This window comes from Schistocerca americana, chromosome 1 (genome assembly GCF_021461395.2).
Source record: "Schistocerca americana isolate TAMUIC-IGC-003095 chromosome 1, iqSchAmer2.1, whole genome shotgun sequence".
In the NCBI taxonomy this organism is placed as follows: Eukaryota; Metazoa; Arthropoda; class Insecta; order Orthoptera; family Acrididae; genus Schistocerca; species Schistocerca americana.
In genome coordinates, this window is record NC_060119.1 from 859,624,735 (window position 1) to 859,639,736 (window position 15,002).

Below are 15,002 nucleotides of genomic sequence, written 5' to 3' on the forward strand. Positions count from 1 at the left end.
CGACGATCGATTTTTTGGTCAGTCATCTAATGCCAGTACTTAATACAGTATTGGTAGTTATAATTGGAACACCATGAAGGCTGCATGTATCAAACGATAAACTGTCATAAATTGGATGTATTACTTGGTTGATTATGCATATGATTGTCTCTTTCAGAAGATATGTTATGCCTCGTGTTAGGTGGAGAAACGGCTACCAGCACGAGCCGGAATTCGTCAGCGGTAGGATAGTAGCCGAATTGAGTCTTGGTTTGCCGTTCTGTGATACTGCAGCCTGTGTTGAATTTCCACAACTGTCATGCGAATATCGAATCATGGGGACAACTCAGCCACACTTAACACTGTGTACACTGATCAGCCAGAACATTATAAACCCGTCCAGGTCACCTAGCGCGGAGTGGCTGCTAATAAGACACACGCTGTTGTTGTGGTCTTCAGTCCTGAGACTAGTTTGATGCAGCTCTCCATGCTACTGCATCCTGTGCAAGTTTCTTCATCTCCCAGTACCTACTGCAGCCTACATCCTTCTGAATCTGCTTAGTGTATTCATCTCTTGGTCTTCCTCTACGATTTTTACCCTCCAATACTAAATTGGTGATCCCTCGATGTCTCAGAACATGTCCTACCAACCGATCCCTTCTTCTAGTCAAGTTGTGCCACAAACTCCTCTTCTCCCCGATTCTATTCAATACCTCCTCATTAGTTATGTAATCTACCCATCTAATCTTCAGCATTCTTCTGTAGCACCACATTTCGAAACCTTCTATTCTCTTCTTGTCCAAACTATTTATCGTCCACGTTTCACTTCCATACATGGCTACACTCCATACAAATACTTTCAGAAAAGACTTCCTGACATTTAAATCGATACTCGATGTTAACAATTTTTTTTTCTTCAGAAACGCTTTTCTTGCCATTACCAATCTACATTTTATATCCTCTCTACTTCGACCATCATCAGTTATTTTGCTACCCAAATAGCAAAACTCCTTTACTGCTTTAAGTATCTCATTTCCTAATCTAATTCCCTCAGCATCTCCCGACTTAATTCGACTACATTCCATTATCCTCGTTTTGCTTTTGTTTTGGTGATATATCCACGCATGGTGAATATATTATCAGTGAGCTTGCTGTCGGTGTATGAATGAGGAAGTTGCGTGTTCTATCTGACTTTGACAGAGGGCACACTGTGATGGTCCGGGCATTTGACAAGAGTGTTTCGGAAACTGCACGGCTATTCGTGTGTTCGAGGAGTGCTGTGGTGAGTGTCTTCAACACGTGGCGAAACCAAAGTGAAACTACGTCCAGACGTCGTGGTGTTGGGCGGCCACATCTCATTACAGATGTCGGACGTCGTAGGCTGGACAGACTGGTAATACAGGATAGGCGGCTAACTGTGACGGAACTAACATCAGACTTTAATGCTGGGCAGAGGATAACACACAGTGCACAGAACACTCCTAACGATGGGCCTCCACAGCCGACGGCCACAGCCACGACATCAGAAACTACGATTGAAATGGGCACGTGACCATCGGCACTGGATGTTGGCGCCCTGGCAGAGCATTGCATCGTCTGCTGAATCCCGATACCCTCTTCATCGTGTCGATGGGAGGAGGAGAATTCGTCGTCTTCTACGGGAACAACTCCTTGACACCTGTACTGAGGGCTGGATACAAGCTGGCGGCGGCGCCATTATGCTCTGGGGAACATTCACGTGAGCATCCATGGGTCTTGTGGAACTCGTGAAAGGCACCGTGACGTCCAAGGAGTATCGTACACTGGTTGCAGACCACGTACACCCCTCCATGACGATCATGTTTCCTGAAGGCAGTGGCATTTTTCAACAAGATAGTGCGCCATGTCACACGGCCAGGAGTGTGACAGTGGTTCGAGAAACACAGTGTCGAGTTGCAGATGATGTGCTGGCTCCCCAGCTCGCCAGAACTGAACCTGATCGAATGTGATCGATCGTGGCGTCAGAGCTCATCGCCCCCCCCCCCCCCCCCCCCCGCCCCCGGAATTAACGAGAATTGAATTAGGTGACTTGCGTGTGAAGATGTTGTGCCAACTCCTTCCAGTGACCTATCAAGATGTTCAAATGTGTGTGAAATCTTACGGGACTTAACTGCTAATGTCATTAGTCCCTAAGCTTACACACTACTTAACCTAAATTATCCGAAGGACAAACACACACACCCATGCCCGAGGGAGGACTCGAACCTCCGCCGGGACCAGCCGCACAGTCCATGACTGCAGCGCCTCAGACCGCTTGGCTAATCCTGCATCCCCGTATTCAATAAGAGTATCACCTTGTAACGTCTTAGACCGCTCGGCTAGACCTATCGAGGCTTAGGTGATTCCAGGCCACGACGCTTCGCTGTTATCTGTGCCAAAGGTGGACAAGGTAGGTGGTCATAATATTCTGGCTGAACAGATGCTCTCAGTGGTTCCATGTTACTAGTGCCCACGAGGGCAGCCATTATTCGCTGTGCCGTGCAGGACTGTACAGCCACGTGACGTACCTCGAGTCAGGAAATGGGCTTGTTTGTAGTAAGACAGACAACGAGACAACGTCTAGAACACTACGGGCTGCCAACATGGTGACCATTGTTGTGGCTATGCAACAGAAAGAGGCAATCAACGACAAGAATGCGACACCGGAGTGACACCATGTTGTCTCTTAAGACGAGTATAGGTTATGTGTAACGCATCACAGTGGGCGTATCCATGCTCCCAGACTCCGAGGAGGAGAGGCGTTGCCAATAAGCATTTGTCACAGTCATGGAGGTCCAGCAGTTGGCATGATGGTGTGGTGCTACATTTTGAACACAAGACGATAACCTCTATTCACATAACTAGCAATTTCGACCATAGCTGTGCTCTGTCTTCGAGATCAACTGAAGGGCTTATTTCAATAGTGGTACAAGTCCATTTTTGCTCTTATTGAGATACAGAGTCCTAAAGTTATATGAGCGCTGAAAAATCTGCAGTTGAGATACCAGAAATATTCAAGCATATGGCTTCTTGCTAGAGATGAACCTTTCTTTCTGTCTGTTTGGCTCATTAATTTCAGAAGCATTATAGACAGAAAAGTGGATGCAATGGACTTGTATCACTATTGAAATAAGCCCTTCAACTGTGCCCAGTGGCAGCAACGGTAAATAAACAAATGACAACATAATTATCACATAGGCGACTAGTTCGTAAAGTAGCAAATGACAGGTAATGCGGACTTGATGTAATCAGGTGGCCGTATGTCTAAGCAAAATTGCTTCCATTCCAAAAATGTATTACAAAATCGTTTGGTGAATCCCACCAGATCGACCAAAGCGCACAGTAAGCCCGCTGATAAATAATGCATTAAATAATGGCATACAGGGAGGCCCTTGATAAATAATGCATTAAATAATGGCTAATGTGTCCAGTAACACACACATATAGGCAGAATTAAGTACTATCCTAATTAAATATAAAACCAATGCGCGAACCAAGCTTCACAGGCACCGAAAGTGTTAAACAGTATTATGATAAAATAATGGAATCCAACTATCAAGCCTATTGAGCAAGAGCTAAGGTCAATCACTATTATAATGAAATCAGTTAAAGGCTGGAAAGCACTGAATGAACACTATTTTCATAAAATACAAGGCACTATATAATACGTCAGATAGGTAGTTTACAGTTCACCTTAACATTAAGTATCTTAACCATTATTTAATAAAACACGAGACATTTTAAAGAAGTCTAGGCAATCACGGCATAAGCAAAAAATCGTTAAACTACAGGATGATTTGACAGATAGCACGCCTTGAGCACACGAACAAGCTGCTCAGAAACGTGTCGAGCAGACAGCAAAATTTCAAATCTAATACACGTTCGTCACAAATCGCGAATATGTGTCCAGAAAATCTGCCGAACACGGCCAAGTATCAAAATACAGATGAGCACCTTTAGCTCACAACGGCGACTGGAGGAATGAAAAAAATATGAAATAGGCTCGAAAGGAACCAGGCTGTGGTAGCTCACACATAGGTTACCAACAAAATTAGTGTCATTACAAAAAGGCTTCACCATATAGTCCACAATATGCTCTCGCAATCTTCCCCCCCGGGCAGGCTCGATTCCTTTAACGGTCAAGTAGCTGACAGTTAAACTCCAACCGACGTGGTGGCTCCAATAACACTCCTAAGGCCAGGCCGTAGCTTTCCAGCCCACACGTCTTTGATAAAACTGCTCACTGCTGCCAGCAAGTTGCTTCCCCATGGCTAACCAATCACGCTGCTATATCAGCACCCGTCGCAGCTTACGCGACCTCTAGCGGGCAGCTGTCCTCTCCTCTCCCAGCAACGGGCCAGAGACAAACGTAGGGCAGATGTAATCGACAGTACAGAATGTCAAATCAAACACCTTTAAGCCGTCTAAATTTCCAAATTGTTTTTTATTGAGCTACCAGTTTCGGTGATATATTACGCCATCTTCAGGGCCCCTGACCGACGTGTAGGAAGATCCCCATCTCTGGTCCAATCAAAATAGGGGCCAGCGTTCAATGGCTGGTATCTGTAGGTTTTTGAGACAGCAGTCATTTCAAACATGACCTACCGACTGTCGCTATCTCAAAAATCTACGTATACCGGTCACTGAATGCTGGCCCCTATTTTGACTGGACCAGATGTGGGGATCTTCCTACACGTCGGTTAGGGAGCCGGAATACGGCGTAATGTATCGCCGAAACTGGTAGCCCAATAAAATAACAATCTGAAATTTAGACTGCTGAAAGGCGTTTAATTTGACATTCTGTGCTGAACAGCCGAAGCCCCGCAACCATCTGTGAACAGATGGACGTACAGAGGCTAATCGGTAATAGGTTGCCAAAGATGTACGAGCAACGGCACAAAGGTCTTGCTTCCATTATCAACTTCAACGACAGAAATGGCTCTCTGGTGCTTTTACCTAGGTCGACAAATCCTGCAAAGGTGTTCTGATTTTTCTTAAGTCTTGCATCCATTATCAACTGCAACATCAGAACTGCCTTTCTGGTCCATTTACCTTTCCCAGAGCCAAACGGATCAACTTCTAAAGACCCTCAATTTTCTCTTCCATTCTTCTGTATATTATTACTATTGGTAATAAATTGAACGACTTATTAAATTAAACGCTCAATAGTTTTCACACTTTACTGCTTTAATTATCTTTGAGACCGTGTGGATTATATTTCCCGAATGTCTGACAATATGTCTGCAGTCAGTCTCATAAACTCTACACAACAACTGCAACAGACTTTCACTTGTCTAAGGGGCAGCACGATGTGGTAACAGCTAACCAAGACCGTGCAGAATGGTGGACAGAGCAACAGGTATCAAGAATCAGTTCCTCATCCGTCGTGGAAACATAAGCCACTGAAAATAATGAGAGGATTTATTCGGCGCCCCAGCGGCGCGTGCTGCTCCTGAGCATCAGCACTTTTCTGGCTCAGCACGCAGCAGCAGCAGACGGTCACTGGCACGAAGACGCCAGCCAGTCTTGGCAGTTACAGAAGATGCAAAATCAGCAATCTGGCGGCACAGAACCGTGTTAGACCTGCTGACGCCAAGCACACAGTGGCAGAAAATTCCAGTATAGACTGATCACGGCTTTACGTGCAATTTCAGCGACAGCCAGCATCTCACAGTGCTGTGCAGGAGACACTCAAGTGTGGACTATGGGTGGCTTCAGTTCAGCTGTCGCCAGCATCAGATCCAGGGGCGGTCATCAGGGGTATCATCTAGTTCTAGCTGAGATGAGGTGACTCACCTTTGGTCTATGACTGGCGACGAGTACTTCGCTGTGTAAGCTCCGCTTGGTGACAAAAGCTTCATGGCTGAGGCAGGTGGTATTTGTGGCCACTTTACCCAACTTGTTATGGCAGGACATTGCTTTTGTAGACGTCTACCACAGAAGCAGAACAGCGGCAAGCCCTGGTATGCCGTAATCAATGTCACCACTGCAGCGTTCCGGCCCTTGTTGCATGCTATGTTGAAAATGTTCCAGTCCTGGCAACAAGTTGCAGGACCTGGTCTATGGCAACTGAGCTTACTCCCGTACCAGAACAGAGGTTTTTGTCATGGGAAATGTGGTAGGTAGCCTTCTGGCTTGCCTGGCCGCAAATAACGAATACTGATTTGGAAATGTAATAGTTCAACACGTGTCACGACTCCCAATTGCTTCAGAAATTCTGAAGGAATGGTATTTATGCTTTCCACATTATTTTACCACAAGCTCTCAAAAGATCTGTTACACTCTGCTTTTAGTGTTGTTTCATCCCTCTGCCACATAAACTCCGATTTCTTAGTCTGTGACGCCATCGGACAGTAAATATCTTCTGTATACTCTTTCTATCTGCTTGCTCTCTCCTCTGCAGTTAACAGTAGAACCTCTCTTGCACACTCAATGTTGACGTCCATGTCTTCAGTTTCACCGAAGGTTGTTATTACTTTTTATTCCGAGAACCATTTCTTTTTCGATTTCTTCGCATTTTGCTTTCAGTCACTTTGCTTCATCTTTCCTGCACTTCCTGTTTATTAGCTCCTAAGCGTTTATATTTCTGTGGTCCTGACTTTATCGGAGCAGTTTTTAATTTCTTCTTTCTTCGACAATTGAAGTAATTCTGTTATCCGAGGTTTCTTCACAATTTCCTCTGTCTTATTTATGTCTCCAACCTCTGTGTTTGTCCTTTTTAGAAATGTCCTTTTCTCTTTAACTGAACTGTCTGCTGTAGTATTCATCATCGCCATCTACAGAACCCTTATTTCACTGTACCTATGTCTGCCTTCTACAGAGCTCATATTCTTCTGTAACTCCTGTCTTCTGTTTCCTCTCCTACTACAGCGTTCCAGTCCGGTATGATTATTATATTTTCCTCTACCTGTACGTATTGAATTACCCATTCAAAGTCCGCATACACTTTCTCTACGTCTTTAGCTTCTGTTTATGACGTGGACACAACTATTGTTGTCGATGATGGTTTGCTGTCGATCGTGATGAGAACAATCGTGCCAGTGAACTCTTCACTGTAGCTACTCTCTAACTGCCTTCCTAATCATGACCAATCTACTCCCGTTACATCATTTTCTGCTACTGTTGAAATTACCCTGTATCCCTCTGCCCAGATATCCTCATCTTTTTTTCCCTTTCGCTTCACTGACACGCATTATCTGCAAATTTAGGCTTTGCATTTCATTATACGTATTTTCTAGCTCCCCTAACACGTTCAGACTTGTGACATTACACGTTCTGAATCTTACAATGTCACCCTTTCGTCGGTTTTCAATCTTTTTCTCATTATCACATGTCCTTTGATAATCCCCTCCTGGAGGTCCGAATGTGAGACTAATCCGCAATGTTTTGCCGAAGGAGAGATTGTCATGATGCTTTTCATTTGCAAGCTACATTTCCTGTCGATACACATTATGTGTCGTTAATTCAGTGGCTTCCATTACCTTCTGTATCCTTATACCTAGACCTCTAATACACGGAAAACATCGGCTCATGGCTTCTGAAAAGAATCATATTCAAAATAAAAGAAGAAAAATGATTGAGAAATAATGAGTGTACTCAACTCCTCCGGAAACTAATTGTTCGAAGTAGGGATACATCTTAGTGATCATTGCTGGAGTAGAACAAGGAAAGATACAGTATCGTGAATTGAGTTTTAAATGACATATTAATCTAATGGTCAAATAAAATGCTTCCGTTACCGGTCAGGTTCAGAGTCGTTGCAGAGGAGCAGATACGTTTCTTGACGGCGGACCATGATGACACACTGATGGGGAAAAACCGCATCATCAAAAAATAATTAATATAGAATAATGAAATTACTGGAATACATTTGTCTAGGTAATATATTTAAGGGATTAACATTGCAAGATCAAAGATTAATGCAAGCGCGAAATAAGGCATTGAAAATGTGAAATGCTTGTACATTAATAACCGGTGTAAATGCCAGAATGTTCAGTTCAGTTCAAGCATACAAATGCCGATGCATTGTTTTGCACAGGTGTCGGATGTCAGTTTGTGGGATGGAGTTCCATGCCTCTTGCACTTGTTCGGTGAATGCAGGGACGTTTAATGCTGTTTGTGGATGACGCTAGTGTTGTCGTTCTATGATATTCCATATGTTCTCCTCGATGGTGAGTGTTCATCAGAGGTGAGGGTATCATCTGGAGTGCCCCAGTAGGTAGTGTGGTAGGTCCGCTGTTGTTTTCTATCTACAAATGGTTCAAATGGCTCTGAGCACTATGGGACTTAACTGCTGAGGTCATTAGTCCCCTAGAACTTAGAACTACTTAAACCTAACTAACCTAAAGACATCACACACATCCATGCCCGAGGCATAGCAATGTGCGGCTGTTTGCTGATGTTGCTGTGGTGTACGGGAAGGTGTCGTCGTTGAGTGACTGTAGGAGGATACAAGATGACTTGGACAGGATTTGTGATTGGTGTAAAGAATGGCAGCTAACTCTAAATATAGATAAATGTAAATTAATGCAGATGAATAGGAAAAAGAATCCTGTAATGTCTGAATACTCCATTAGTAGTGTAGCGCTTGACACAGTCACGTCGATTAAATATTTGGGCGTAACATTGCAGAGCGATATGAAGTGGGACCAGCATGTAATGGCAGTTGTGGGGAAGGTGGATAGTCGTCTTCGGTTCATTGGTAGAACTTTGGGAAGATGTGGTTCATCTGTAAAGGAGACCGCTTATAAAACAATAATACGGCCTATTCTTGAGTACTGCTCGAGCGCTTGGGATCCCTATCAGGTCGGATTGAGGGAGGACATAGAAGCAATTCAGAGGCGGGCTGCTAGATTTGTTACTGGTAGGTTTGATCATCACGCGAGTGTTACGGAAATGCTTCAGGAGCTCGGGTGGGAGCCTCTAGAGGAAAGGAGGCGTTCTTTTCGTGAATCGCTACTGAGGAAATTTAGAGAACCAGCATTTGAGGCTGACTGCAGTACAGATTTACTGCCGCCAACTTATATTTCGCGGAAAGCCCACCACGATAAGATAAGAGAGATTTGGGCTCGTACAGAGGCATATAGGCAGTCATTTTTCCCTCGTTCTGTTTGGGAGTGGAACAGGGAGAGAAGATGCTAGTTGTGGTACGAGGTACACTCCGCCACGCACCGTATGGTGGATTGCGGAGTGTGTATGTAGATGTAGATATGTTCTCACTGGAGAGAGATTTGTTGACCGAGCAGGTCAGGGCAATATGTCCACATTCTATAGTGCAAGTTGAGTTACAACAGCCCTATGTGGGCGAGCGTTATAGTGTTGGAAACACCCCTGGAATGCTGTTCATGAATGGCAGCACGACAGGTCGAATCACCAGATTGATGTACAATTTTTCATTCAGTGTGCGTGGGATAGCCACGAGCATGCTCCTGTGCTGCCGTACGAAATCGCAACCCAGACCCCAACTTCAGGCGTAGATGCAGTGTGTGTGGCACGCAGACAGGTTGGTAGCAGGCCCTCAACTGGCCACCTTCTAGCCAACACACGACCACCACTGGCACCGAGACAAAAGCGTCTTTCATTAGAAAACACAAAAGTCCTCCGCCCTGCCCTCCAATGAGCTCTGGCATAATACCACTGAAATCGCTAAAGGCAGTGGCTTGGGGACAGTGGAATGCACGATTCAGGGCTTCTGGTTCAGAGCTGCCCTTGGAGTAACCGATCTCTGACAGATGCTGTGTCACTGTAATGCCAACTATTTCTCAAGTTGCCGCTGCAGATGCAATATCATGCAACAGAAACTTACACCGAACACTATGGTCTTCCCTGTCGGTAGTGTCACGTGGTCGTCCGGAGACCGGTCTTCTTGAGACCGTACGTTCTCGCGACCACCACTGCCAGCAATCGTGTACAGTGGCTACATTTCTGCCAAGTCTTCCTGCAGTACCGCAGAAGGAAAGTAAAGCTTCTCTTAGCCCTATTACACGATCTCGTTCGAACTCAGTGAGGAACTAATAACAGCGTCTTTGTCGCCTTAAATCCAGTCTTGACCAACATCAACCCACAAAATCCAGTTACAAAGGTACCTAACGCTCAAGACCGTTACAGCATGTATTTAAAGCAAACCTCATTTGCATCCTCAGAGTGGCGCTACTAACGCCACTCTTATGCAACTGACGCAAAATCTTTCAGATGTAGAAACACGTCTACCAACTTTCGTTTATGTCGCACAACTCCCTCTTGGTATTGCGATATTTTTCCGTCAGTATATGAAATATAATGCTACAAAATATTTTGCATTTAAAAAAGAAAAAAAGGCTCTGATCAGACTTCGTGACAAGAAATTTAGTTTGCAACATTCGATATTTTTCATGTAGAGTGTAAATCTGCAGAAATAGCGGGCGGATGGCGGGCAAATCGACAGGTCATCAAACCAGTCGCTTCTCAGCGAAATTAAAACTGAAGCACAAAGAATTTCTGGACTTTGCATTGGCAAAAGGATCTCAAGTGATTACTATAAAATCAACATTTATATTTATATGACTATGGAGTGAAATGAAATGTGTGTATGGCATTATTGGCCGGGATACCCCACCTGGGATATTCGGCTGCCTGGTGAAAGTCTTTTTATTCGACGCCACTTAGGCGACTTGCGCGTCGATGATGATGAAATGATGGTGAGGACAACACACACACACACACACACACACATCCACCTCCCAGCGGGAAAAATCCCCGAATCGGCCGGGAATCGAACCCAGGGCCCCGTGATAGTCACCAAAGCTAACCATGGGATCACGAGCTGCTGACTTGTATAGCTATTATGGTTATTATTTGAAATAACATAGTACAAAAGAGCATCCCTAAATTTTGCTGGACGGAAGAAGATGACTAAAAGTTAAGAGGCGTTCCGTGCCTCAATTCATTGTAAAGTTGAGAATCGAAAATTACCCAACGATGCCTGTAGAATAGCTGCAACGGTAATCTACAATTTTATCTTTGCAATCTAAGAACAAATTAATCAGTTACACTTCGCGAGAGACTGGCACGGCCCCAGTCGCCAGCCACTGAGGCTCTGGCATAGCGATGAAGCACCATGAATTGACGTACCCACTCCTGTCTTCTAATCTCATGTAGACTCGCTACCCAGCCGGGTTAAAGTCATTGTTGCTGCTAGATATGGCATCTCTGGATACGAAATATCGAGCTCTGTATACCATTAAATCACTTACAAACTTAATCATATACTCAGTCTGCTGTACTGCATATTCACAATGAGTAAATTCTTTGTTATTTACTATTCTTCCTCCTATTGCCACTTTAATGGCCAGCTCTGTTTTACGAGTAGCATTCAATACTAATGCAATATTTTTTTCTCGGCCAATTTCGGTTAAAAAACGTGAAAATTTGTTGGACATCGTGGAATATTCCAGCTTCAGCCCCTATAGTTTCATGAAGTTATGATAGGTGGCAACTCTAAACGTAATCTTCAAAGGTGGCGTCTGTAACGGAGGTGCGTTCCCAGCACAGAGCTGTCATTGAGTTTCTTTTGGCGGAAAACTAGAGAATCGCAGATATTCATAGGCACTCGAAGAATGTCTACGGAGGCCTGACAGTGAATAAAAGCACGGTTACTCGATGGGTGAGGCGTCTGTCTTCACCGCAACAGGACCTCCCGCGTGCCTGTCCACTGCACTCGGCTGTGACTCCTGTAATGTTGAAACTTGCAGACTCTCTCATTCGAAGTCAGTGTCAGATCTCAACCAAATACCTCGCTGCACAACTGGACGTCTCGTCCACCAGTGGGAGGTACTGAGCGGTGTGTGCCCGCTGGGTTCCTCGTCGCATAACAGGAGACGATGAAGAGCAACGAAAGACCATCCGTACGGGATTGATTGCGCGATGCGAGGCTGATCGTGGCAATTTTTGTCGTTCATTCATCGCTGGTCTGGGGCAAATACAGCAACGCTAAATCATATGGAGCGACTCCAGAACATAATAACACTGCAACGTCTGCTCCGAAGAGTCACACTGTCAAAACGCACTAAAAAAAAAGAAACCTGTTTACATTGCTCCATCGTAAAACGTGACAGCACGCAGCTGATCGCTGATCGTAGAAATCACCACTCAATAGTAAACGGCTCTGAACACTATGGGACTTAACTTCTAAAGTCATCAGTCCCCTAGAACTTAGAACTACTTAAACCTAATTAGCCTAACGACATTAAACACATCCATGCCCGAGGCAGGATTCGAACCTGAAGCGCCTAGAACCGCTCGGCCACCAGCGGCCGGCGAGCGACAGAATATCCAAGCCCCTAAGACTCTAAATAAACTGTATTAAATATTGTTCAATTTAGTTAAAAGTCAATATACTGCCCTTTGTTATTGAAAACAAGATTGTGTAAAAATCTCAGCTTTCTAGCTGGCATATGATCAGAGTTAAAGAAAATTACCTAAAACACCCCAAACCGACACTTGCAAGATTAAAATCAGTTACAATTGATAACAGTTTATCTTTTAGTATCATGTGGAATCATTACTGAAGCTCACAGCACGTTAGGTCAATTTGTTTAGAGTTTCATAATTAAGAACGTTAACTATTTGGCATTTTTTCGTAATATAAAATTCAGGAAAGATCAGGATTTATTTAATGTGTTGTTGTGTGACTAAATGAGAATGAATGAGAGTGTGTATGTGGGACATACTAAAATATTCAATATTATCTCATGTTACACCATTACGTAACTGTGTCGTGGGAAAGTTGTGTTTTACCCACATTGCTGATGACGTATGTTTACGTGTACTTGCTTTTGTAAGGAGGCAGCCAGAATAGCCGTTTGCGGAATAATAAGTTTCTAAATTTATTTCAAGTTTAGTTTTCCTTTCATTTGGTTTTGTTAAACATTATATTAGTATTTGCACATTGAAATGACATAAATGCAACTGGGAATTGTGATTGCCGTAGGACAGTTTTGGCGCGAGAATAATCTCGAAGGATAGTTCTGATTGACTGATCATTTTAATCAACCAGTCAGAGTTAAGCAGTTCCCGCGCACTGCTCAGTAGTTGTACTGGGAGTGATGCAGTCGCTTGCTAACTATCGGACGTGTAGGTCATGTTGGACGTGTCCGTCTATATTATGAGTAAAATGAAGAAGTTACTGGTTTCTCGCGTCCGGATTGTATTTCCATGAAAGCAGTTGCATTTACGGACAGATTGTGAAAATCTGAGCTTTGTGAAGTGATCTGTTGGATTGATAAAACGTGTGAACTTTCGGTCTTTGTAGAATTCCGCGCGGTATGTTTCATACCCGTTTATGGAATAGGTGGCGAGCAGTTTCTTTACTAGAAATCCACTAAAAAGGACCGAATGTGAAACTCGTATATTGTAGCAGAGTAATGACTGTAGATCGCGTAATAATTCGGGTCGGTCTTTAGTGCATCTCTGACTGCCTTGAGTGTGTACTGAGTTGTGTGAACTGTGAGCTGAGGACAGTTATATTATTCGTTAATTAAATACTGGATGATGGCAAGGGTTTATTTTGAATCTCAAAAAATAAAAGAACTCGTTTGCAGAAGATTGACATGTTTCTAAAGAGATGAAGAAATCGCCCTCCACTCGAAATTTGTTGTAAGGCATTACAGGATAGCTTTCTTGCTACCAGAGTTTATGTGGACTTGGCGGTGTTTTTCCTGCACGCTGCTTTTAACATCGTCTGGACAGTATCTACGTATGCAGAGAAACGGGCTGGTGATCAAACGCCGTACTGAGGTAGGTGGAACTTTGGTAGTGCACCGTACGACGAGAGACAGTGATCAAACAAGTACGCCACCTCAATAAACCCGCCTCGCCGCACCCATTGATCAAAACCCTTCCTTCTTCTCTTGCCGACAAACCTCTTGTCAATAAAATTGGTGAGCTTTTACCATAATATATTTTCGTCTTAGTCCTTCGCTGAACTCCCTGCACCATCCTTCAACTGTCTCACTCTCTGCGTTATTAACATTAAGCACTGATATTAAATCTCTTATAGGGGCGAGATATAAATCATATAAATCACAATGAAATCACATACGTATGTAACAGACACTGGTGCAAATCACACAAAATGCAAAAAAAAAAAAACGTAACGTAAAGAAAAACAATACAGAAATTAAAATAAAAAAACAATACAGAGTCACACACACAAGTGGCGTGTTCAGGATTAATAAATTTAGCCAACATACTTTTTTTTTTTTAACTGACGACTCGTGTCATCACTGTGGCAGTTATACGTGATGTATAAATATTTGTAATGCCAGCGCTAACGTTTTTGGACTTAATGTGATCAGAATCCACAGCAATAGTAATGGTGAGACCATCTGATAGATCTGAAGACCAGAAGACCCATTACTTTTGATGTACGAGTGTGTTCCGTAGGTAATGCGATACACTTATTTTCTCGGCAAATTTCGATTGAAAAAAATGTGGAATTTGTTGTGGAACATCGTGGAATATTCCCGCTTCAGCCCCTGAGGTTTCATGGTACTTCGACAGATGGCGGCGCTTTACGTAGCCTTCAAAAATGGCGTCTGTAACAGAGGCGCGTTTCGAGCTTAGAACTGTCCTTGAGCTTCTTTTGGCGGAAAACTAGAGAATGACAGATATTCATAGGAGCCTGCAGAATGTCTAGGAGACCTAGCAATGAATAAAATCACGGCTAGTCTTTGGGTGAGGCGTCTGTCATCATCGCAACAAGGTCGCGCAAACCTGTCCGGTCTCCCGCGTGCCGGGCGGTCGTACACAGCTGTCTCTCCCTCGAAGCTGGAACGTGCGGACACTCTCTTTACGAGGTGATCGACGGACCACAATCAACCACCTCGCCGCTCAACTGTACGTCTCCGCTGATACTGATGTCACATTCGTTCGTCAGCTGGAGACTCAAGGGTGTGTATCCGCTTGGTTCCTCGCCATCTAACAGAAGACCATAACGAGCTATCATCTGTTTGGCCGAATAAAGGATG

At 44.0% G+C, this 15,002-nt stretch overlaps 1 protein-coding gene across 1 annotated transcript in view; it reads left to right on the plus strand.

The window, feature by feature from the left end:
• Window positions 1-15,002, plus strand: part of LOC124594717 (proton-coupled folate transporter-like) — a 74,145-nt gene that overhangs the window by 28,939 nt on the left and 30,204 nt on the right. The gene's annotated exons all lie outside the window — the stretch shown is intronic.